A 22054-nucleotide genomic window follows, 5' to 3' on the forward strand; every position below is an offset into this window, starting at 1 on the left:
CCTGCTTTGTGGAGAGACTTAATTCAGTGTTTGAGAGAGACTTATTTTGCCCGTGTAGGAATGGGGATGCTGAGGGGGATAATGGAAATGTGTGGGGTGATACGATGATGTCTGTTCTCCACCATCGCCCAGGAATTTCTGAGTGTTGGAAGGATGTAAAATGTAAAACCCATCGCTGGGCGGAGTGAGGGTGTACGTGTGGTTTGTGCGTATGTTTTTGCTTCGTAGTTAAGAAAAAAAGCCTCATCTAAAAATAAACTCCCTGCTCGCCTCCACTTCCTGGTTCGCACGGGGCTGCGGCGGAGCAGCCAGAGGGATGGGGCGGCCGGCCCGGCCCGGGGAACCCCCCGCCTGAGCCCGGAGCGGCTGAGGTGAGGGGGCGAGCGGGGGGTGGCCGGCACCCCTTCGGGCAGCCGGCGGGGAGCGGGGCTGGTGGTGTGCGGCCAGCCCTTCTCCGTGTGGGGGGGTCACGCTGCCATCAGTCGGTATGTAGGCACCCTGTGGGTGTCTGTCCTGCGTGGGGTGGCTGCGTGAAGTCCCTCTGTGCCTGTAAATATATGTAGTGGTGCGAATATGTAGGTCCTCCATTGGTCCCGAGCGTATGTTTTGGTGATGAGGGAGGTGGTTGGCTTTAAATCCAGAAAGTGGTTTAGAGGTCTGGAGTAGTTCAGAGGTCCGGCTGCTGCTCTGGGTGAAATGAGTGAGCAAGCAGAGCAATGGTGAAGCCGTCAAAAATGTGTAATGTAAAGGTAGCCTCTTGTGCCGATGCAGCAGCGTGGTGTTATGGTGGTGTAACCGGCACTGAAACTGGGCTCGAGAGCCACCAGGACACTGTGCAGCGGCAGCCGTGCCGGCTCGCAGGGGGCTTTGCTCTCCAGGTCGGGAGGCGCAGCGCGGCGCTGGGGCAGTTTGCTGAGCCGGTGCTAGGAGAGCTGCAGACGGGAAGTGAGAAAGGCAGCGCCCGGCTGAAACCATGGGGCAGCTGTGTTCGTCGAGAGCTGCCCTGGGAGCTTGTTTTTTCATTAAGGATGCTACGACATTTCCTAATATGTTGCCTTTTTTTTTCTTTTTTTCTTTTTTTTAAGAAAACCTAATGATATTGTGCAGGGGATGCACAGGCGATTAAAATGTTCATAATACTGAAGTGTTTACGAATAAGCTGACAAAGGCAATAGGAAGTTGCGTTGTTTTCTCTGCTCTTTACAGGCAGGATTGAAACTCCCCTAGCTTGTGGTCAGTAAGATATTGCAGAGCCTGGTTCTGGCCTCAGCTGCCAGCAGGGACCTTTACTTCTCCATGTGAACTAAATCCATTTCACTCCATGAACCTTGTTTTTACCTCCATGAACCTACCTCACTTGTCTCAAATCCAGAAGCTGATGATTTGGAAAGGTTTTTCTGAAAGTCCTCCTAAGTTCTATCAGTGATTTCTTGTCATTAGTCCTACTGACATATATATTGTCTGTATATTTACATTGCATATTTATACTTCACAGCTTGTTAGTTCTCAGAGGTTTAGCAACCTCCTGGAAAAATTTGCACCGAGCAATGAAGCAGCCTGATGGGGGAATCAGTGTCTTCAGTCCTTCGTGATCTTGGTTTTCTGACCTGTATGAACATATTTTTCCCCAGCCCGGAGGAGATGGTGCTTGCAGGTTCAGCAGTGGGCTGGCAGAGCAGCACTGGGGAGGTACGGGCTTGCCAAGCGGTGGGTTGCCCGTCTGGGGCGGTCGATGAGAAGCATCCGGCATTTTAAATGCATTAGTGGACAATGGATATTATATCTGTATGTAAAAGGTACTTTAAAAAGTGCCTGGAGGGGTTGCAGATTGCCCATCTAGCTGGCAAAGCATCTGAATAGCAGAGCTGCATGGGGGAGCATCTTGCCATAGTTGGGGCTTTTCTGAGCAGGGATAAAGTTGACAGATGCAATTTAGTTTCCGAAAGACTGTAGGCAGTTTTGCACAAGTAATTGTGAAGGGAGTAATGGTGGGTGGAAAGAGAAACGTGGCTGGTGTGGCGGAGCAGGGCTCTGATGAGAGTCACAGTCTGGGTTTCTTTCCACCTTTTTTTTCCCCCGAAGAAAGTCCAGGCCCTGGTGGCTCTGTCTCTGCTGCATGGCCCCGTGGGCATGCTCTGGGCTGTGGCCACTGGGTACCAAAGCACCCGGGGAAGAGATGCTCCTGCATTGACTCGAGTGGTGGCACAAGGGCCGGGTGTTTAATGAGGGCTGCCATCGCCTCGTCCTTGCTGATGTCGCAGCCCAGGGATGGCCAGCTGCTTTTTATTAACTGCGGGTTATTCATCCGCTTGGTTTTCCTTTGTGGGGGAAGAACTGGTTACAGTGCAGGGATGCTCTTTGGTGTGTCCGGCGGTTTCAACTCAGCTTGGATTTTGTGACTAATTGCTGCAGCATCGAATTAGGTGTCTGAAGGCAGCACTGCAGTCATGCGTGATGGGAGGGGACAAAAGTAATTTTTGTATTTAGCTCCTCTGAAGACTTCTTTTATTCTGGCCAGTTTGGCCAGTTTTGTTGTTGGTTGGTTAGGTTTTTGATATTTTGAGGTGTGTATGTGGGTTTTTTTGTCATTAAAGAAAAGAAAAAATAATAGCTCCTTGCCTCTTTAATGTAGTGTAATTAAATGGAGGAGCAAACTATTGAATGGTTCTGGCTAAAGCTGTGAAAGAGAATAATTTTAACTGCTGTTATATGAAGAATGTTCCTTTTTCTGCTTTTATGATGATGACTGCCCATTTATATTTTAGCATCTGTTCCTGTAAGAATGTGGAAGGAAATGAGCTGGCTCAGCAGAAACTGAAACCCAAACTAATCTCATGCTGTAGTAAATGCTCAATAGTCTAATTGTCTGTGGGCACTTTAGCAGCAAACCCAGAAAAAAAAAAAAACAAACCAGCATTAAAAACCGGAATAGATGGCAGAGAAAGCATCAAAGCCCTTTTGTTGTTTTCCCCAGCATCCCCCAGGCTCCACGCCTGTGCCCGGCAAGCACAAAGCTCGGCAGCAAACTGCCGGGAGCTTTGCCCTGCTGCTCGGGGTGCTGGGCATGGGGTCCCGCAGCCGGTGGTGCCGGAGCCTGGCTTCACCATCACCGGCGGGGCAGCCGGTTCCTGCCAAAGCTCTTTATGAGCTTTCCAAGGCTGGCTGCCGTGTGTCCCACAGACTCCTCCCGTCCTTTCACCCCGTGCTTCCCCGCTTGCATAACTGACTTAGGCATTACCTTCCCTGCTCTCCTTGCCAAGTCTTCGGCACTCATGCATCACTTGGCCTCTTTGTTTTGATAAATAACTTTCCAGCCAAGTCGCTCCTTAGGTGAGGCTGGGAGTGTTTCAAAGCAGAGACACTAAGTTTACATTCTTGCCTATTTAATTTTGCAGATCTGTTTCATACCTAAACTCACTGGGATTATTTACTGAAAGTATATGGAGAATAATTCTCATTTTAAAAGTCCCGGTAGCTTGTGAACTCACGATGCTTTCTCTGGTCAGAAACTGAAAGTGGAATGGATTTTTTTTTTTTTAATTACTGTATCAGACTGAGAGAAGCGTAGAGATTAGTAGAGCATAAACAGAAGGAAGTAAAGCAGCTCTCAAGTGTTTTAATGATCTGAGTAGCTAATTTGTTTAGTATGAGTTGTCACTGAGCCTTCAGCTTGGCACTTAGGGTTTTAGTTTGTTAAATACAAATAAATAAAGCATGGAAATGGAGTTTCTAGAAATTGTGGTCCAGCTTAGCTGTGCATACATTCTTCAGTCCCACATACGGGATTGCTCGGTCCATGCTGGTATTCCCCAGCTGGGCTTTTCCTTTGGAGGTGTTGTCATGTATTTTAACTTATTAATGCCATAGACAGTGGGATTGAGTGCTCCCTCAGCCAGTTTGCAGATGACACTGAGCTGACTGGTGCAGCTGACACATTTGAGGGAAGGGATATCATCCAGAGGAACATTGACAGGCTGGAGAAGTGGGCCCATGCGAACCTCATGAAGTTCAGCAAGGCCAAGTGCAAGGTCCTGCACTGGGGTCAGGCAGCCCCCAGAATCAATACAGACTGGGGGATGAATGGATTGAGAAGGACTTTGGGATACTGGTGAACGAAATATTGGACATGAGCCAACAATGTGCGCTCGCAGCCCAGAAACCCGATTGTGTCCTGGGCTGCATCAAAAGAAGCGTGGCCAGCAGGTCAAGGGAGGTGATTCTGCCCGTCTACTCCATTCTGGTGAGACCCCACCTGGAGTACTGCATCCAGCTCTGGAGTCCTCAGCACAGGACAGATGTGGACCTGTTGGAGCAGGTCCAGAGGAGGGCCACAAAAATGATCAGAGGGCTGGAACACCTCTCCGATGAGGAAAGGCTGAGAGAGTTGGGGTTGTTCAGCCTGGAGAAGAAAAGACTCCAGGGAGACCTTATTGCGGCCTTTCAGTGTACAAAGAGGGCTTATAAAAAAGATGGAGAAAGACTTTATCAGGGCCTGTAGTGACAGGACAAGGGGTAATGGTTATAGACTGAAAGAGGGTAGGTTTAGATTGGACAAAAGGAAGTTCTTTACTATGAGGGTGGTGAGACACTGGAACAGGTTGCCCAGAGAGGTTGTGGATGCCCCATGCCTGGAAGTGTTCAAGGCCAGGTTGGATGGGGCTCTGAGCAACCTGATCTAGTGGAAGATGTCCCTGCCCAAGGCAGGGGGGTTGAACTGGATGATCTTTAAAGGTCCCTTCCAACCCAAACCATTCTGTGATTATTCCTGTGAGATCTGGTGCCAAAATCTGCATTTGTTTACTGGCAAAGGCTGATACTTATACTGTGCTTGAACAACTGTTGGCACTGCTGCTTGGTGAAGGTAAGCAAAATTCCTGTGCCTGAGTGGAAAAAATGTTCTTCAAGTTTAAGACATGAGGCATCTAATATTTTCAGTCAGGGTAAATTTAATGATATTTTATGGGCTGGGAGGCAATGGTAGGAAAGAGGTCTGTAACCTTTTGAAGGAGAGGAAGCAGATATTTTTTTTTCAGGCTTGCCAAGCATTGCCATTTATCAGGCAGCTCCTCTTTATCCCCAGCCCCTGTCCTTGGACCTGCCCAGGACTGATTTGAAAGGACCCTCCACCTCATCGATGCAGGGTGATGTTGGCTGCTGCAAGATGTGTTTCTCCAGACGGCTGCTTGGCAAAGCAGGGAAGTCCCGTCAGCTGCCTTTCTACTTAAATTATCTGCTTTTTGGCACAGCGACAGGCTCTTTTTAGCCCCATGCATGGTGCCTGGCACGGCGGAGGCCAGATCTCAGCTGCCACTTTTCTGCATCACAGCAGGAGCCCTCCAGCATCCTGCTTTTGGGCTGGGGCAGCTGCCAGCAGATGCGATCCCCCTTGCAGAGCCGGAGCAGCGAGCTTCGCCACTGGTTAAATTTAACACGTACCAGCCTAAGATGTGCTCTTAGCAAAGAAGCGGTAGCTCCCACTACTTGTACGGATGCATGAAACCAGGCTACTCAAGTTAAACGTAGCGCGGGCTGGAGCGTGTGCATGCCGTGGTTTTCTCCAGGAAGGCTGCAGGCTTGGAAACTCTGGCTGCAGCAGCATCATCAAGAGATTGATGTGTTTTAGTGGGGTTATTTGTGGGTAAAGAGTGGTGCTCTGTTGTTGAGGAGCTCTGTAAGCTCCGCCTGCAGTGCTCCTGGCAGCCCCCATGGCTTCGTGGTGCAACCTGAAGAAACGTGCTGCCGCAGCTTCCCTCCCTGCTGGAAAGAGCAGTTTCAGTCAAGAAACAGTCACTTTTTATAGGAAAAGTCGATCTGGGGGATTTATGCATACACAAATTTTATTCAGTGACGTGCCGAAACATGTAGGGGTTTGAAGCTTTTTCACGACTCGCACGTCGGCAGCGATGGGCCATCGGAGCGAGCGCCTGGCTGAGCAGGCTTGTGTCTGGCCAAAGCTACCTGCGTGCCCCAACGTACATCCAAATGCCGTTACAGCATAGCCCAAAGTTTTGGCAAACTTGTGGTGTTTTTGCATGTTTTCTCCCCATCCGTTTGCTTGCACGACGACCTAATCCAAGGTGCCTTTCTGGTTTGCAGAGGGTCCTGCCATGTTGCTCCAGTGCGAGCGCTGCCTGGAGCTAGGGGAGGAGTTGTGCCAGATCACCATGGTCCCACCCATGGGGTAAAGCGGCAAAGGGCACACTTCTCTTGACGTCAAGAAAAAAAAAAAGTGCTTTTCTCAGTGGCAAAGCTCTCATTGACTACAAGTGCCGTGTGTCTGTAAGCGTGCATGAACACGTATTTGCTGAACTGCTTCCCCTGCCCCTGCGGCAGATCCTGACGCTCCTCACGCTCCAAGGAGGCTGCAACCTGCTCGTAGCATTCAGGGGTATTTTCAGTCACCTTTTTCACTGCTCTAGTAAAGGGGGATTTTTTAATTTTATTTTCAGAGCAAACTGCCTAATAGCCTTTCTATTTGTTACAGCTGTTCCTCTGATATGCCAGATCTGAATCTCCCCCTTTAGGAAGGAAAAAAGCTTTATTTTGGATAAAATAAAAATATACGTGTGTGAGAAGCTGCACTTGCTGAAAATGTTTTCTAATACACAGATCCTATTGAATAGCAAATAGAGAGTGATTGTGGTCTCCCCTAGTTAAGGCTGTGGTTAAATTTGGTTGGTTGGTTGGTTTTGTACAAGCCCGCTGTTTTGTTTATAAAACAAATATGCCGTTATTCCCTGTTCTCGCACTGGATGAGCGATAGAAGTGGTCCTCCTCAGTCGCCCAACACTTATAGCTGGAGAAGAAATTGGAAAATCCTTGTGTGCTTGCACCACTAGGTTTTACACGTGGAGGTGTTCCAGAAGCACGTTGGATCACTTATTTCTTAACATCGTTTCTCCACTGAGCTTCACATCTCTTCCATTAGACCTTCTCAGCAGATGGGTTTTGAAGCTCTACATTTGGGAGTGCACAGATCAGATACCTGATGCCACGACGCTGCCATTTGTCACTAACGTGAAAGAAGATCAGGACGTGGTTCTGAGAGAGCTGGGTAACCGTGGGGATGGCAGTCACAGAAAAGGCATGAAACGCAGGGGCATCCAATCCGTCTCTGAACGGGGGAGAAGCTGCTCATCTGGAAGCGTGGAAAAGAGCCCAGGCAGGGCTGAACACAGATTGACCCAAGGCACTAAGGTGAAAAGACAAATCCCCTTCTTGGATGAGTTCCCAGTGCAGATAAGGAAACTTGGTGTCGAGGCGAGACCTCGTCCAAGATGGTGCATGCAGTCCCGGTGGCCAGGAGTCGGGAGACTGTCACTGCAGTAAGTGCAGAGGAGGATTTCTATGACACAGGGAAAGGAAAATGTGTGTCTGAGACGGGGCAAGAAGAGCCTGGTCAGTTAAGCCAGGAAAGCCAATGCTGATGTGGGAGTTATGGCTCTCTATCTGTGTGTGTAGCAGAGGGGAACTTCTAGAGAAGACGGTGTTGGGACTAGAGCAAATATGGTCACCAGCACTGAACACATTCAAGCTGGAAGTTAGAAGATGATTTTGAGCTGGTAGAGGAATGAGGTCCATGACTGGTGTGGTGGGAGCAAAGCCTGGCTGGCTCTTGGGATGAAGCTCAGGAATAAAGTCAATGAGTGGCACTACATCTGACATATCAGGGCCCGAACATGGTATTTCCAAGAGGAGCAGCTCATCTTTAGGAATATTGAAAATAAAGAGTATTGACTGCACTAAAGTGCAAGTATATTGAGATCTGTCCACCCTGGCATAGCTCTGTACAGAAGCCATTAGGACAAAGCTGAGTAAAGGTAGCTTATAGGACACTGAGACAGCTTGGAAGCAAAAAGAAAAAGAGAAATAACCTGTAATAGCCAAATTGAATTTGCAGAAACAGTGGCACTCAGTGTCTTCGCTTCAGTGCATGCCCGTGGTGGATATGCTGCCTCTCCAGGGCTGGCACTGCGGGCAGTTCTGCCCCTCTCACCCCTGGCTGTGAATTCAGTGTCGCCATGGGCTGTTTCTTACTGCACTTTGTCTAATTTCAGCCCAACAAAGCTGCCTTCTCAGCTGAGTGCTCACCGTATTGCCATAATATGAATTAGTAGAGATAACCCAGGAGTTTTATAACAACAGTACATTTACTGAGCGCATTTTGTTGTCCAGTGAACCCAGAACCTGGCAGATAATTGCTATGAGAAATAGTTTTAACTCTTTCGCTCCCTTGTAAAACCAGGGAGGAGTTGATAACTTTATCTCTCCCAGTTTTGGACCAACCGCAGTTTTGATGGCTATCTCGGCAGGTCAAAACCACAGACGTGTGTTCCAAACCAGTGGGTAATTGCTTTGTGCAAAGCCATTCATGAACTAATTTTTTCCTCCAGGAAGGTGAAGTTTGTTTATTCAATCGCATTTCAAAGCAATGCCATTTCTTACCAGAGACAGTAGCAGAAATGCGTGCACAACTCAGTTCTTTCCAACCTGCCTATATCTTCGTTTTTGTTTTGAGAATATAATTTGGAGTATATTTTTTCCACATTGGTTCTTAATCTGTCTAGCCTGATATTTTCCAAACCTGTGGTTTCCTTCCTTCTCTCCCTTATTTTCCATTATTAAATCTTCCAGCCCATTGAAAATATCTGAGATGTAGATTTAAGCAACTTTGGCACAGCACAAGTCATCTTCTATTGGGTTAATAGGCAATGGGTGCTCCAGCACACTAAGGATGGGTTGAAAAACAACAAACAGGCTTCCTCCTGAGGGCCGACGCTCAGGGTGGAGAACAGGGCAGGTGAGAGGTGTGACAACTGAATACGTACATTAAAATAAACAGATAAGATAACTGATGCAGTACTGTACAGAGGAAGGACCTGGGTGGTCTGCAAATATGTATTACTGTATTTAGGGTCTGATTCCGTTACATCCAAGCAAAGTAAATATTCTATTGGTATTCCTTAGGAGTGGGGTTTTTTTGGTCAATGCCAGTTATTTGCTTATCAGTACTGTTGCCCAGCCTACAGGTTGTCCTGGCTCCAGTGTTCATGGTCTACACGTGGGACCATGCGAGAAGCAGGAAGGAGGCAAGAGGGGAAGGTCCAGTGTGGCTGCAGAGATGGGGAGAGAGGGAAGGAGCTGGGAGGGATGGATGGAGCAGGTTGAGTGTCTCCGTCAGAATAAAGGGGCTGCTGCAGCCCTATAAGCCATACGAGAAAGGGCTAAAAGGTAAATGGGGCTAAGAAATAGCATGTCGAGATGGCATTGCAAAGTGTAAATGTAGCTTCTTGATTTTCCTTTTTCAGCAAAGGATGTTCTCGGGGGGCAAGTCTGGCTCTGCACTTTTGGTGGGGGAGCTGAGAGCCCTGTTCCGAGCTTTCCACAGGCTTTTTTATCTGGATGGTGCTGGTCACAATGGGACTGTGGGCAGCCCAGCCTTCCCCTTCCCACCAACGTAGTGGGAACTGCAGCCGAATGGCCGCATCCCGTGGGAGACCCCCGGCAGCCTTCAGCCAGGTCCCAGCCAGATAGGACTTTATCCCAGCGGCAACCCTTTTGGTCTTCAGCAGGGCTCGGGAGGAGGGTTATTTAAAGCCCTCGTCCTTTCTGTGGAGTATAGGAAGTAGGAAGTGCTTCCTCCCCGTAGATCTCTATCCAAAGCTTTTGTCTGTTTCCTCACAGTCCCACCCTGCTTGGAGTTGCTCCAAAACCCAGCATGCCGGGGCAATGTGCTGTTGTTCAATGGGGTCATCCTCAGCTGCAGCTCCTCTCCTTTTCCAAAACAGAAGGTTTCGGCACCAAAATGCCAAAGAGCGCTATCCTGGGCTGGGCTATGGGATATGTAAATGCCCGTCTGTCCGCCCTGCCCCACCGCCCCTCCTGCAGTTGGAAATGTTGGTGTTGCAGAGAGGAAATATGGGGGTCGACCTTCCTTTGGGGGCCTGATTGATGCTTGCTGCTGCATTTTAGTTGTGAAACTTAAGGGTGGTCTCAAAATAAGTCTGACAAGTCACAATCTCTGTGATAGAGGGTCAAGAAGCTAAAAAAATAATGTTAACCACAAGAATGTGAGCACCTGAAATGCTTTTAAGGTACTGCCTACTCTCTTCAGAGCATGGGGGGAAATGTGGGACTATTTCTGTTGTGCTGGGTATATCTCAGGAACTCCAGCAGCAGGATCGTGCCTGTGTTTGCAGAGGGGAGAGAGAAGAGACTGAACAGGAGGCTCAGCCAGGGCAGAGCATCAGGTGGAGGATCTATCTGGTGCCTCCATGGTCCAGACTGCCTTCAGTTGAGCAGATAAAGCTTCGCCTTCCTCTGGCAGGAACCTGTTCCCCGATGCCAGTGTGACTCCAAACATCTACATCAGTTTTGGAGCTGACTCCCCTGACCCTGAAGGTGGTACATTTGCTGGCCTTCCCTTTTCAACATAAGTACTGCCAACAAAAAGCTGTTAGCAGGCTTCAAGGCAAAGGGAAGCGGCCTCGCTGTTGTTTGCTGGAAGATGATGTCTGCACACCCCAGGAGAAGGCATCACTTCAGAAACTTTCAATTAGTGCACCATCCTCCACCAGCATAGCCCTCCTTTTAACCACTGCTGCGTCCTTTAAACACTTTTTTCCTGTTCCTGTCAAGAGGAAAAAATAAATGATAAATTATTGTGTTGACTTTACGCAAATGTTGCACTTACGGAAAGGTCTTGTTGACATGGTTTCTCACACAGGATACCTTCTCCTTGTGCAGAAAAGTTGCTGAAAATTTCCAGGGAAATAGATATGTCATCCTTGGGGAAGGGAGATTAAAAAAAAATGACAGCCTTGTTGCTGGTATGGATCTTGGTTTGTGAAAGATGCAGAAGTTAGTGGAAGCGTTGGGTTTCATAGGGTTTTCTGTAGCCCAGTTAGAAGTGGCGCTGACTAGTAGTTGATACCAGGTATAGCTTAGGGTCTCTTCAGAGACCAGAGTAATAAATGAAAAGATCAAAAAGTGGCTGAGGTCAGTATCCTGGTGTGGCTGGACCCCGAAGAGCTCATCTGTCCATGGCCTGATATGTTAAAACCTTACTGATTACATGGGGGTTTTTTTGCCTTTGCTAAACCAAAGTTCATGAAAATAGTGCCATCTGAAAGAGAGACCTTGAGGTGGTATCAGGAGTAGGTTTTCTCCCTTGTCCCCTTCTCCCCCCGTGAATGTCCACCTTCCACATCGCTGTTGAGAGAAGACACTCATTTCCTGTTTTTCCAGTCGAGACCTTCACCAGTGCGGCACCAAGGCAGTGGGACAGGATGTGCCCCGTGTGTGGTCTCAGGTGGAGGTCAGCTCTTCTCATCCCATGCCTGTTGGGGTGCTTCCTGCCGCAAAACCGCCACATCTCCTTCCTGTTACCGTACCCAGTTAGGGAGGAAAATACACCTATTTGGCCACTACTGGCATCACTTACAAATATAAAATTCAGTGTGATTTGATTTTCCATTTACTGTCTTACCCAGCCTGCTGACAGAGACTCAGCTCCAGGCAGCCCTCACCTGCAGTGCTCAGAAGAGCACATTTGGTGTGGATATTGCTGGGGATGGAGCCCCATGGTGGAGGTTAATGAAAAAAGTGTTGTCTTGAGTGCAGATTGCATGGTTTGCTTCCGAGATGATTTGCATTCGAGTGTTGAATGCCGTGCAGAAATGCCAGAGGAGAGAAAGGATTTTCATAGGGCTGTTCTTGGTGCCCCTAAAAATGTCACTGTGTGTCTGGGTCAGGGGGTCTTCAGCTGTCTCCTCTGATATGGAGCACTCCCTTTCTCTGAGACAGTCATATTGGTCTTCTGCATAATTTATAGTGAATACCCGTAAAAGCAAATCATACTGTTGAGTGTTCAGGATTAATGAATGCTGCAACTACTTAGCGCATGGGCTGGGACTGAAGGTGTCCTGCCGGGCTTGCTCCATCAGCCTCTGCTTGCCTTGGACTCAGCTGCTGGGAGAGTCCAGCAAGCACAGTCTCTGACAGCGCAGTGAAGGGGTTTTGCCCATTTTTGTACTGGTTTTGTAGGAACTAGTCACAAAATAATACGATGTCTCCTGTTTTCTGGAGATCTTCTCCCATTTTTAATGATGGGAACTGAAGTAAGAGGTGAGAAGGGGTATTACTTGTATCACTGAGCATCATGCATGGCCAGAGAGATGGTCTGTCATACCACCGCTGATCAAGCAAGGATGTCCTTCTCGTCTCTGCAACGGGTATAGAAAATGGCACTTTGTGTTCAGGATCCACCTAACAGGAACACCAACGCCCTGCTTATCCCTGCGACCATTGGGCCTGGAGTTTGCACCACCGAGGCACTGCCTTGGGCAGACACCCGCCTGTGCCCTCGCACATGTTGCCTGTGGGGAGCCACCAGCCCAGGTGTGCCTTGGCGTGGGTGGACCTTGCCATCCCGGGAGGACAGCAGGACATTGCCCCCGATGGGTGTCCGCATCCCAACGTAGATTTTGCTATAATTCAATACAAGGTGTTTGGCATTGCGTTCTCAAGGCACGAAGGCTTGTGGTTGCCCTGATACTAACCTGAGCATGAATCTCACATCACGTTCCTCATGTGATGTTCTTGTCCAAGATGTGTGCTGGGGACATGGCTTTCCTGCATGTGATAGTAGTCTCTGCACTTTTGGCTCCTTGATTTTAAACATAAATTTAAAAAATCCCTGTGGGGCTGGTACAGTCACATGCACCAAGACTTGAGTAATATCCTTAGTTAGCGTAGAGCTTGGACTGATTCCTACCAGCAGAAGATTTGGTCTTCTGCTGCCTGAATTGCTGCATCCAGCAGAACCAGGTTCCTTTCCTTATGAGTGGGATGCTCTTCTCGTGTAGTAATTTTACAGAGTTTTTATTTCACAGGGTTTTTACACTTCTGCCAGAAAAAAAAAAAAAGTTAAACTCTAGGTTTGCTTTTAGATTTTTAACTTCAGCTTTTTTTTCATTCAACAAACAGGAAAATAAAGGTGTGAAACAATTAGATTACTACCATTGGTGGTTGCCACTGAAGGGGAAAGAGAACAGTGTTTTGAGAAGAATTTTGGTTTAGTGGAGTGTATTTTTACAAGGAAGTTAACCAGTGGCTTTTGTGCTATTTTAAAGTGATGATCTATGTAAAACAAACAAACAAAAAAGCACATTTAGAAAGCTAGATTAATAGAATAAATGGATGCATTTATATTAGATTTGAGATTTTTTGAACAAAAAATTGGGTAGTAGTAGAAATTGTTAGCAATAGCTGTGTATTTGATGGATGAAAATGTTAGTGACAAACAGTCTTTCTCTTTTGGTTGATTTTTTCCCCCTAGTGTTTCAGTATTTTTAATTAAGCATCTAAATAAATGTTGGTTGAATTTTTGTTAAAGGTAGCTAGTTGGCATATCTCCAAAACCACATTTTTGAGCATCTTTTTACTAAGCATACCTCTGCTAAATAATGCTTTTTTAAAAAAAAAAAAAAAAGTTTCTTTGCGCCCTTTGAAAACAAACCCAGCTCTCTTCTCTTCCCTTTTTCAAATTAGCTACCCTGAAATCCACTTGATTCCTCCAATGCCCGTATCTCAGCACAGTACCTGCAGCTGGGGAAGAATGTCAGATCTCTTACTTTTTTTCATTTAAGCATCATTAGCAGTGAGGATGGTCTTGCAGACCAGCCTCTGAGGGCTGATTATCATCTGTCACTGTCTCTTTAGCAAGTGTCATTGTCTCCAAACTCTCCATCTTCTCCACATGAATGGCTCTGATGCTACGGGATTTGCTCAGGTGCCGTTGGCTGGCTCTTGATACTGCTATATTTTGGCTAATTCTTCTGAAATTTAATCCAGCTTCCTTTCTTCCAGGGCTGTGATTATTCTGTAGAGAATTATTCTGTGATTTACCTTCATCAATTAAATAAATGCATCACATGAAACTTTAAAAATCCAATGACAAAACAGCCCAACCGTGCTAATTCTGTGGTTTCAATTATATTAAAAATATAATGTCCTGTGCTGATTTTTGTCACTTTTCTTCCATTTTTCTAAAAGGTTGGAATGTTCTCTCTGATTTCCCAGTTCACATCAGGCACCTTCCTCTATCCTGCAGGCCTGCGCTCACAGAGCTTTATTTAAATTGTATATCACGATAGTATATTAAGTGAACATGATGTGGGTTTTTCCTTATGCAACCCAGCCTTCTCAGAAAAAGACCTTGTGCACTAAGACATTGTGCTGACATGTTTTCCTTGCTCTGTAGTATTGTGTAAACAAACTAATTTTTTTTTTTTAAGCCTTGCCAACTTTGCACAGCATCTGAAGACAAAATAGGGCTGGCTGCTTCTCCCTTGGTTTTGTTTAAAAAAAAAAAAAAAAAAGGAAAGGGCAAAGGGAGGAGACGGGGAAAATCCACTCATGATTTTCTTTTCCTGTCTGCAATCGCAAGCTGCATTGCTGCCCAATCTGCTCCCACCCAAATTAACCCGATTTCCTAATTTGCTTGAAATATTCTGTGCTTTTCTTATTGCCTTGGGAATATTTGCCCTTTACAGTTATAGGCTCCCCTCCCTGAGCTCGAGAACATTATGGAGAGCTCCCTGAGGAACTGCCACTTTTCTGGTCCCAACGCAGGTCTCGTTTTTTCCTCATTAGCAGCAATTCATGAATGTTTGGAGGTGTTTCGTGGTTCTTTTGTTTCTTTGCAGTGAATCCGTAACCGTGCCCTCGATGGCAAACTCACATCTCCTGGTGATGGGGGTCAGTGTCGGCAGGCACAGCGGGTACCGGTGTGCCCCGGCTCGTTGCAGTGACTGCAACGGCTGGAAAGATACTGCCACTATCATCTGCAAATGCCTCTGCACCGCATACCAATGATTCGAACGTAAAATGGTTCTTGGGTTAATGCATTGATGCTTGGTGTCAGAAAGTAATTGATTTTTCCCTGTAAATCAGGAATATAATCCCAAGTAAAGTGACTTCAATAGACAGGAGCAATCCAGAGACCTGTAAGTGAATTTCTTGGGCTTCAGCCCTTGGAGCTGACTCCATGAAATTAATGTGCCAGCCTGGAAATACTCCTCTTACATAGCTATTTGCAGGATTGAAGCCTTTGTAATTATATCTTTCTTTGGTGAGCTGGGGGTAGGTAGTTATCTATAATGGGTTTTCATCCCAGACATGGAATCAGGTTTTCAAGACCACACAGTTCCTGGGTACGTGTTTATGAATAAACTTGCAAAGTAAGGTGGCTCGAGGGCTGTTACGAATTCAGTGCGCCTTTCGGAGGGATGTTCAATGTACATACCTGAATTGTTACTGAATTTTCTGGAACTGAAAATGTGGGTGATACAGGGGTGGTCCTTCCGCTTCACCCACTTTTTTTAATAAGCTTCTGAAAAGGATTTAACTTGAAAATAAGTTGCAAGTAAGCAATGTTACTTATTTAAATAAAAGCATGATTAGTCATTGAAAGTGAAAAATTTAAAAAGCCCATTTCTTTGTTTCGTATAGTCTGTTCTTCGCTTGTCAGGTTTCGTTTCTCCTTCTGTTTCCCCGAAGGCAGCAGAGGAAGGAGCTTCAGCTCCTCTTGATGCCAGCCTTTCGCATCTGAAACCCTGCAGCGTTTCTGCAGGGTTTTAATTTTTTTCAGCATTATTGATTGAGGTTTCTCTTTTGTCTCGCTGCTTCTATTATTAACTTTTCAAGAGGTGAAGATATTCCTTGCTGAACTTCAAACTTTATCAAAAGGTGTTACTTTTGACCCCGAGTCTACAGCTTGGGAAGACGAAGTGGATGCTGCGGTAGCTGGTATGTGAGCTTCGGCACTGCTTTTGCTGCAGGGCAGGAAAGAAGTTCACATGAGTTTACCAGGCAGGACCAGATATCTATAGCAACGTGTTTGTTTATCCTGTGCCTTCTCTATTGCAATGCTCGTTGCTTAGGATACTGGCATTAAAACATGTAATGAAATCTCCTCTTTACTCCGGAGTTCATTATCTGTCCCAGGCCCATGTAATTGTACATGTCCCCTCCCAGTTCAGATCAGACCCGTTGACTGGCCCTGGGCAAAGCGTGGTCCAGAGGATGTCATTATGATTCCATTTTGCAGCCTATTTGCTACATGATCTTTTCTTACCACTAGGCATTTGTTGCTAACTGGGGTGCCCAAGAACCCATCTCCCTCTTGCAGCTTGGCCCACGGGAGCTGGAGTCTTCTTAAATACATATGTGCGTTGACTGAGTTGGTGAGCCGTGGTGCTACCAGAGCCCAAAACATTTTTCCCCGAGAGTGTGTTCCTGAAGTGTGGCAGCACAGATCTTTAGTGACTGAGGCTTTTATTTGGACTACCTGTGGGTTTTTGTGTGGGTTTGTTTTTTTTTAATACAAGGATCAAACTTTAAAAAATACAGCCTCAGAACAAGGTACCACAGTTGCTGAATTGCCCCAGGGGAGCAGGACCTCCTCATGGCTCTCGTCTTCACCTGGCCGTAGGAAAAAGGATATTGAAGCTATTTCACAGAATGGTTGAGGTTGGCAGGGACCTCTTGAAATCATCCAGTCCACCCCCCCTGCTCAATCAGGGTCAGCTAGAGCAGACTGCCCAGGACCATGTCCAGTTGGGTTTTCAGTATCTCCAAGGATGGAGACTTCACAGTTCCTCTGGGCAACCTATGCCAGTGTTTGGCCACCATCACGTAAAATAGCGTTTCCAAGTAAAGCCTTTCTTAACAAGGTCCCCGTGGGCTAAATCCTTTTGTCTCTTCTTCTGCACCCCAAGGCAGAAGGCATCAGTGATGGATCTGACGCTTTAGGTGTTTTAATTAAAAAATCTTCCATCCCTATGGGAATGGTTCCTGCATTTCAGACCAACTTAAGAGCAATATTTGCTGCCTGGCTTATGCTGTTCATTTGCTTTGAGCTCCTGCAGTCTCAGAGGCACTGTGCTACAGCTTCAGGACCGTAACAGATCTTAGACACGCTTGTTCTGTTTTGTAAGTGAGCACCGCAAGAGAAATGGTGCTAGATTTCCCCCTGCAAAGCAGATAGCTCAGATAATATAAAGAGTATTTATTCTATTTCCCTGTGCACTGTCTTTCTCTGCTGGAGAGCACCTCTGTCCTACAGACAGGACTTTCATCAATTTTCCTCTTTTTATTAACACTAAATCAGTATCCAAGGGGGTTTACACAAGGAAGTACATCTCTAAGGAGTCATTCCTCCTTTTGCAGCCATAACTGATGCACTAAGAGGTTCCCATCAGGAGTTCAGTTCAAGGGGTTTTTGCCTTCAGAAGGTGTGGTGGGTTGACCCTGGCTGGATGCCAGGTGCCCACCAAAGCCGCTCTATCACTCCCCTCCTCAGCTGGACAGGGGAGAGAAAATACAATGAAAGGCTCATGGGTTGAGATAAGGACAGGGAGATCACTCAGCAATTACCATCATGGGCAAAACAGACTCAACTTGGGGAAAAAAAAAAAAAAAATATTGCCAGTCAAATCAGAGTAGGATAATGAGAAATAAAACCAGATCTTAAAAACACCTTCCCCCCACCCCTCCTTCTTCCCGGGCTCAACTGTACTCCTGATTTTCTCTACCTCCTCCCCCACAGTGGCACAGGGGGACGGGGAATGGGGGTTTGGGTCAGTTCATCACACATTGTTTCTGCCGCTCCTTCCTCCTCAGGGGGAGGACTCCTCACACTCTTCCCCTGCTCCAGCGTGGGGTCCCTCCCACGGGAGGCAGTCCTCCATGAACTTCTCCAACGTGAGTCCTTCCCACAGGCTACAGTTCTTCATGAACTGCTCCAGCGTGGGTCCCTTCCACAGGGTGCAGTCCTTCAGGAACAGACTGCTCCAGCGTGGGTCCCCCACGGGGTCACAAGTCCTGCCAGCAAACCTGCTCCAGCGTGGGCTCCTCTCTCCATGGGCCACAGGTCCTGCCAGGAGCCTGCTCCAGCACGGGCTTCCCATGGGGTCACAGCCTCCTTCGGGCATCCACCTGCTCCAGCATGGGGTCCTCCACGGGCTGCAGGTGGATATCTGCTCCCCCGTGGACCTCCATGGGCTGCAGGGGGACAGCCTGCCTCACCATGGTCTTCCCCACAGGCTGCAGGGGAATCTCTGCTCCGGTGCCTGGAGCACCTCCTCCCCCTCCTTCTTCACTGACCTTGGTGTCTGCAGAGTTGTTTCTCTCACATATTCTCACTCCTCTCTCCATCTGCAATTATTGCTGTGCAGTAACTTTTCCCCCTTCTTAAATCTGTTATCCCAGAGGCACTACCACCATCGCTGATGGGCTCGGCCTTGGCCAGCAGCGGGTCTGTCTTGGAGCTGGCTGGCATTGACTTTATCAGACACAGGGTAAGCTTCTGGCAGCTTCTCACAGAAGCCGCCCCTTGTAGCCCCCCTGCTACCAAAACCTTGCCACGCAAACCCAATACAGAAGGTTTGCAGTGAAAAAGCTGGGTTGGTCTCCAGCTTTCTGTATTATGTGCTCAGAGAACACTTCTACCTGCAGTAACTGGTGGTTGACGGAGAGTTCACGTAAAAGTAGAATGCACTGAGCTTTGTTACAAGTATTTCAAATACTTCAGTGCGTGGATGCTGACAACCAGTCCATCTATTGGTAAAAACACAGAATTGCTACTTTAGCTGTTTCAGAGTTAGCTACAGTTACTCACAGTAGCGCTGCGTAACTGGTGTGCAGTCTTGGCCTCAGTAAAAGACCTTTTTTCTCATTGCTAGGCTTTTGCTGTGAGATTATTGCTTTTTTTTGGTGAGCCTAGAAGGACAGAGGATATGTTCAGGTAGGAGTTCTCTGGCATCTCAGTTTCTAGCCTGGCTGGATGTAGCTTATTGCAGGCAGGCAGCAGCACCACATAAGTTTAACAAAAATTTTGGTGTGAAACTGGAGCAAAAATGCAGCTGCATTTCCCCCTGTTTGAGCCTTACATGACTGAGCATCGCTTTCATGAGCAATGATACACTTGTGAAGTCTACTGGTCTGCAGTTGTACTTCCAAGCTTTTCCTTGTCTGATCGCCTCAAGGGCATTCCTGTGATTATTTTTGTTACTGCCATGATAGTGCCGGATGCTCTGAAGGCTTTTGCTCATCCAGCTAAGCAGGGATGGACCTCGCTGCAATGTATGTGGCATCATTTCCCTGGATTTCACCCTGGCGTGGTGGGAAATGAGGGACAGGCAGGCTGTGTTGGAGTTAGGTCTCTGCTGACTGCCCGGGGCAATGTTGGGTGCAAGGATGTCTCTCCTCCCTTGCCTTCTACACCCACTGCAGTGAGTGATTTGGCTGGTACAGGCTCATTAAAAAAACACCCCACAGCCCTAATCACAGGACTGACCTGAGCATCCCAGACCCACTCCTGTGATTTCCATTAGCAGCCATCCTCTGAGTGGTCTTATGGCTAAATCAGCTGCTGAGCCTCTGGAAAGTGATTTGATGAAAGCATTTTATAGCAATCGAATGAAATGTCAGTTGGATGCCAGCAGCAGGGGTTGCTGTCGTGATTAATGAGATATTTAGGCATTTCATTTTGGAGGAGCTACCTGCAACACAATTCACATTGAAGCTGGTTTTTTTAGATGGGCTTTAATAAATTAATGTTAATGTTGGTTATTTAATTATTCGCAACAAATTGGTTACAACAACTGCAGGGTTACATTTGGGTTGAACACGTTATGAAGCCTTTCAGAAAGCTCATATGCAAAAAAAGGTTGTGTTCAGAGCATTGCACATTACTTTTCTGATATAAAACGATGTAAAAGAGGAGGAAGGGTTGAAATAACCTGGAATTTGTTGAATGCAAAGACTACTTGAATATAAAGCTTTTGAAGCTGATATTAAATGAGCATCTGTCCAAATAACAGGATATATCTTACCCCTAGTAGAAGTAGTGAAATCTAATAAATGAAATTAACATCTTACCTCTCTGTTTTCTAGGGGCCTCTATTTTTAAGGGAACAGGAATAATAAAGGTATTATAGGAACAGGGAGAAATGGCGTTAAACCTTTTCAAACCTCTTGTAACTACCAGTTGGAAGTTTTACAGTCCCTTAACCCTGTGCATGATTAAAGCTGAGGTTATTTGTGCTTAAAGTCCAGCTCCTGCATTAAGCGGGCTCTGCTGCTCCTCTGCCTCTCTCCCAGGGAAGTCCAAGACAGCAGCTGGCAAGGCAGGGACTGCTTTTGGACCGGGACAGTAGCTCTTACAAAGCACCCGGGCATCATGAAGTGAAGGGGTTCGCTGAAGGATGGAACCTGAAGACACGTCCTCGCCCAAGGACAGAAACATAGTGTTACAATTTCTGCTTTTAAAAAAAGGACCATGGTCAATCCATTATTTGCTCCGAGCCACTGTTTTCTGCAAATTGACTGCAGCAAAGTAGAATATTGTGTTTTCTGCCCTCGGCACTGCAAGGATAAATATCTGGAGCAGGGGAGATTCAAAGATGGAAAGGCAGCGGGAGCAGCTGGGAGTTAGTGGTTTAACTGGAGGGCAGCCCGGTGCTCTCCTAGGGATGATGCTGGCAGGGACTGGGAGCTGTAGCATCCCTGCATGTTGGGAGCAAGCAGAGGTATGTCAGGGGCCCAGAGAAAACTCTGCAATGTAATGGACAAAAATAAAGCTTTGGAGCTGCAATATTGGCAGCTTTTCTAGAAAACAGAAGTGCTAATGATAACACAGTTTTCCGTTAAGCCCGATGCATTGAACTAATGAGCAGCTGGCTGTTTTTTGTCTCTGAGCATTCAGCCACAGAGCAGGATGTGGATTTTTTACATTGCTGAGGCGACACAGAGACTAAGTGGAATACAAATAAAACGAGCTTAAATTCAGCTGTTGAAAATCTCTCTGCTGTAGAGCAACTTATTTTTTGCTGACCTTTAACATTTTTTTTTTTAGGTTCTTATGCATGCCTGGGATTTTTACTCTCTGGGAAGTGCTTAGCCCCTGTTATGTTTTCCCGGTCTCTGCACGCTTTGTTGCTCAGCTCTTGCAGTTTCCGAGTAGCCGCATGGTGTTGGCCTGTTACTAACCTGCGTTCTGCACCAGCTGTGAGCAAGGCTAACGGGCATAACAGGCTGTGCAGAGAAATGTCATTTATGCCGGACCACTCACAGGGGTTTGGATGTGACTTTGTGCAAAGCTTGTGAATAAACCTCTTGAGTCTGGGGAAGGAGAGGCAGCTCAACCTCTTGCTTGGCAGCTCAGTTTGGTATTGCTGGGAAGCCATGAAAGGCTGAAAGGGACAAAAGCCAGAAATACATCATGGTATCTTTTTTCCTGTTGTTTCCTAAGTGCAGATTGACCATCTTTCATTTTGTTGAAGGAGCTTTCCTGTTGCTGGGCAGTGTCACCTGCGCAGTCACCTGCACATCATGGGCACTGTCAAAGGAGGGGACAAACCCAGCCCCCTCCTGAAATCCTGATAAAATCCTGAGGTTGAAATGCCCTTTTGCCTACATTGGGGAATATTGAACTTACTGAATAAGCTTATATAAAAGTATAAACCCCAATAAACCTGGAAGGAGTTGCTTTGTCAAACATTTTGCTTTAAAAAGCCCTTTTCTCTGCTTGTCCGGGGAGGCAGAGGGTGGCGATCTGCTGGAAAGGGTGAAGTCCCTTCTGCCGGTGCTGCTGTCATGGGAGGAGGGAGGAGATGCTCCATAAGCCAAGGGGTTTCAAAGAGCATCTGGACAATGCGAATGTGGCTGGCATGGAGCCACCTGCCCTTCCTGCCCCTTGCTTCGTCCCTGCTTACTTTCACTTTTGAATAGATGGATTTTACTTTTCATCGCCACTGCTGTCCCTTCCCGCTCGGTCATTGCAGCAGATCAGCCTGTTGGGGTAGGTCAAGAGTTGGCATCCAGACCTGGGCATTGCAAGCCATATGATAGAGGAGTGGGGTAGTAGCAGAGAAATAAAATAATGGGGATTATTATTTCCCAAATAATAAGGATTAATAATAAGGGTTAATATTTCCCAAATAGTCCCTCCCAAACTGCCTTCCCTTGTCCTTCCGTGGCATACTAGTGA

At 47.0% G+C, this 22054-nt stretch overlaps 1 protein-coding gene across 5 annotated transcripts in view; it reads left to right on the forward strand.

Moving 5' to 3' along the window:
- Nucleotides 1-22054, forward strand: part of HPCAL1 (hippocalcin like 1) — a 67825-nt gene that overhangs the window by 39688 nt on the left and 6083 nt on the right. The window contains exon 1 of one of the 5 annotated variants that reach the window (XM_050894125.1): nucleotides 336-371. The exons of the other annotated variants lie outside the window; for them this stretch is intronic. The gene's annotated coding sequence lies outside the window, so the exon portion shown is untranslated. Of the gene's footprint in view, nucleotides 1-335; nucleotides 372-22054 lie in introns of those variants that run through there. 5 annotated transcript variants of the gene reach the window in all.

The sequence above is a fragment of the Gymnogyps californianus genome, chromosome 3 (assembly GCF_018139145.2).
Source record: "Gymnogyps californianus isolate 813 chromosome 3, ASM1813914v2, whole genome shotgun sequence".
In the NCBI taxonomy this organism is placed as follows: Eukaryota; Metazoa; Chordata; class Aves; order Accipitriformes; family Cathartidae; genus Gymnogyps; species Gymnogyps californianus.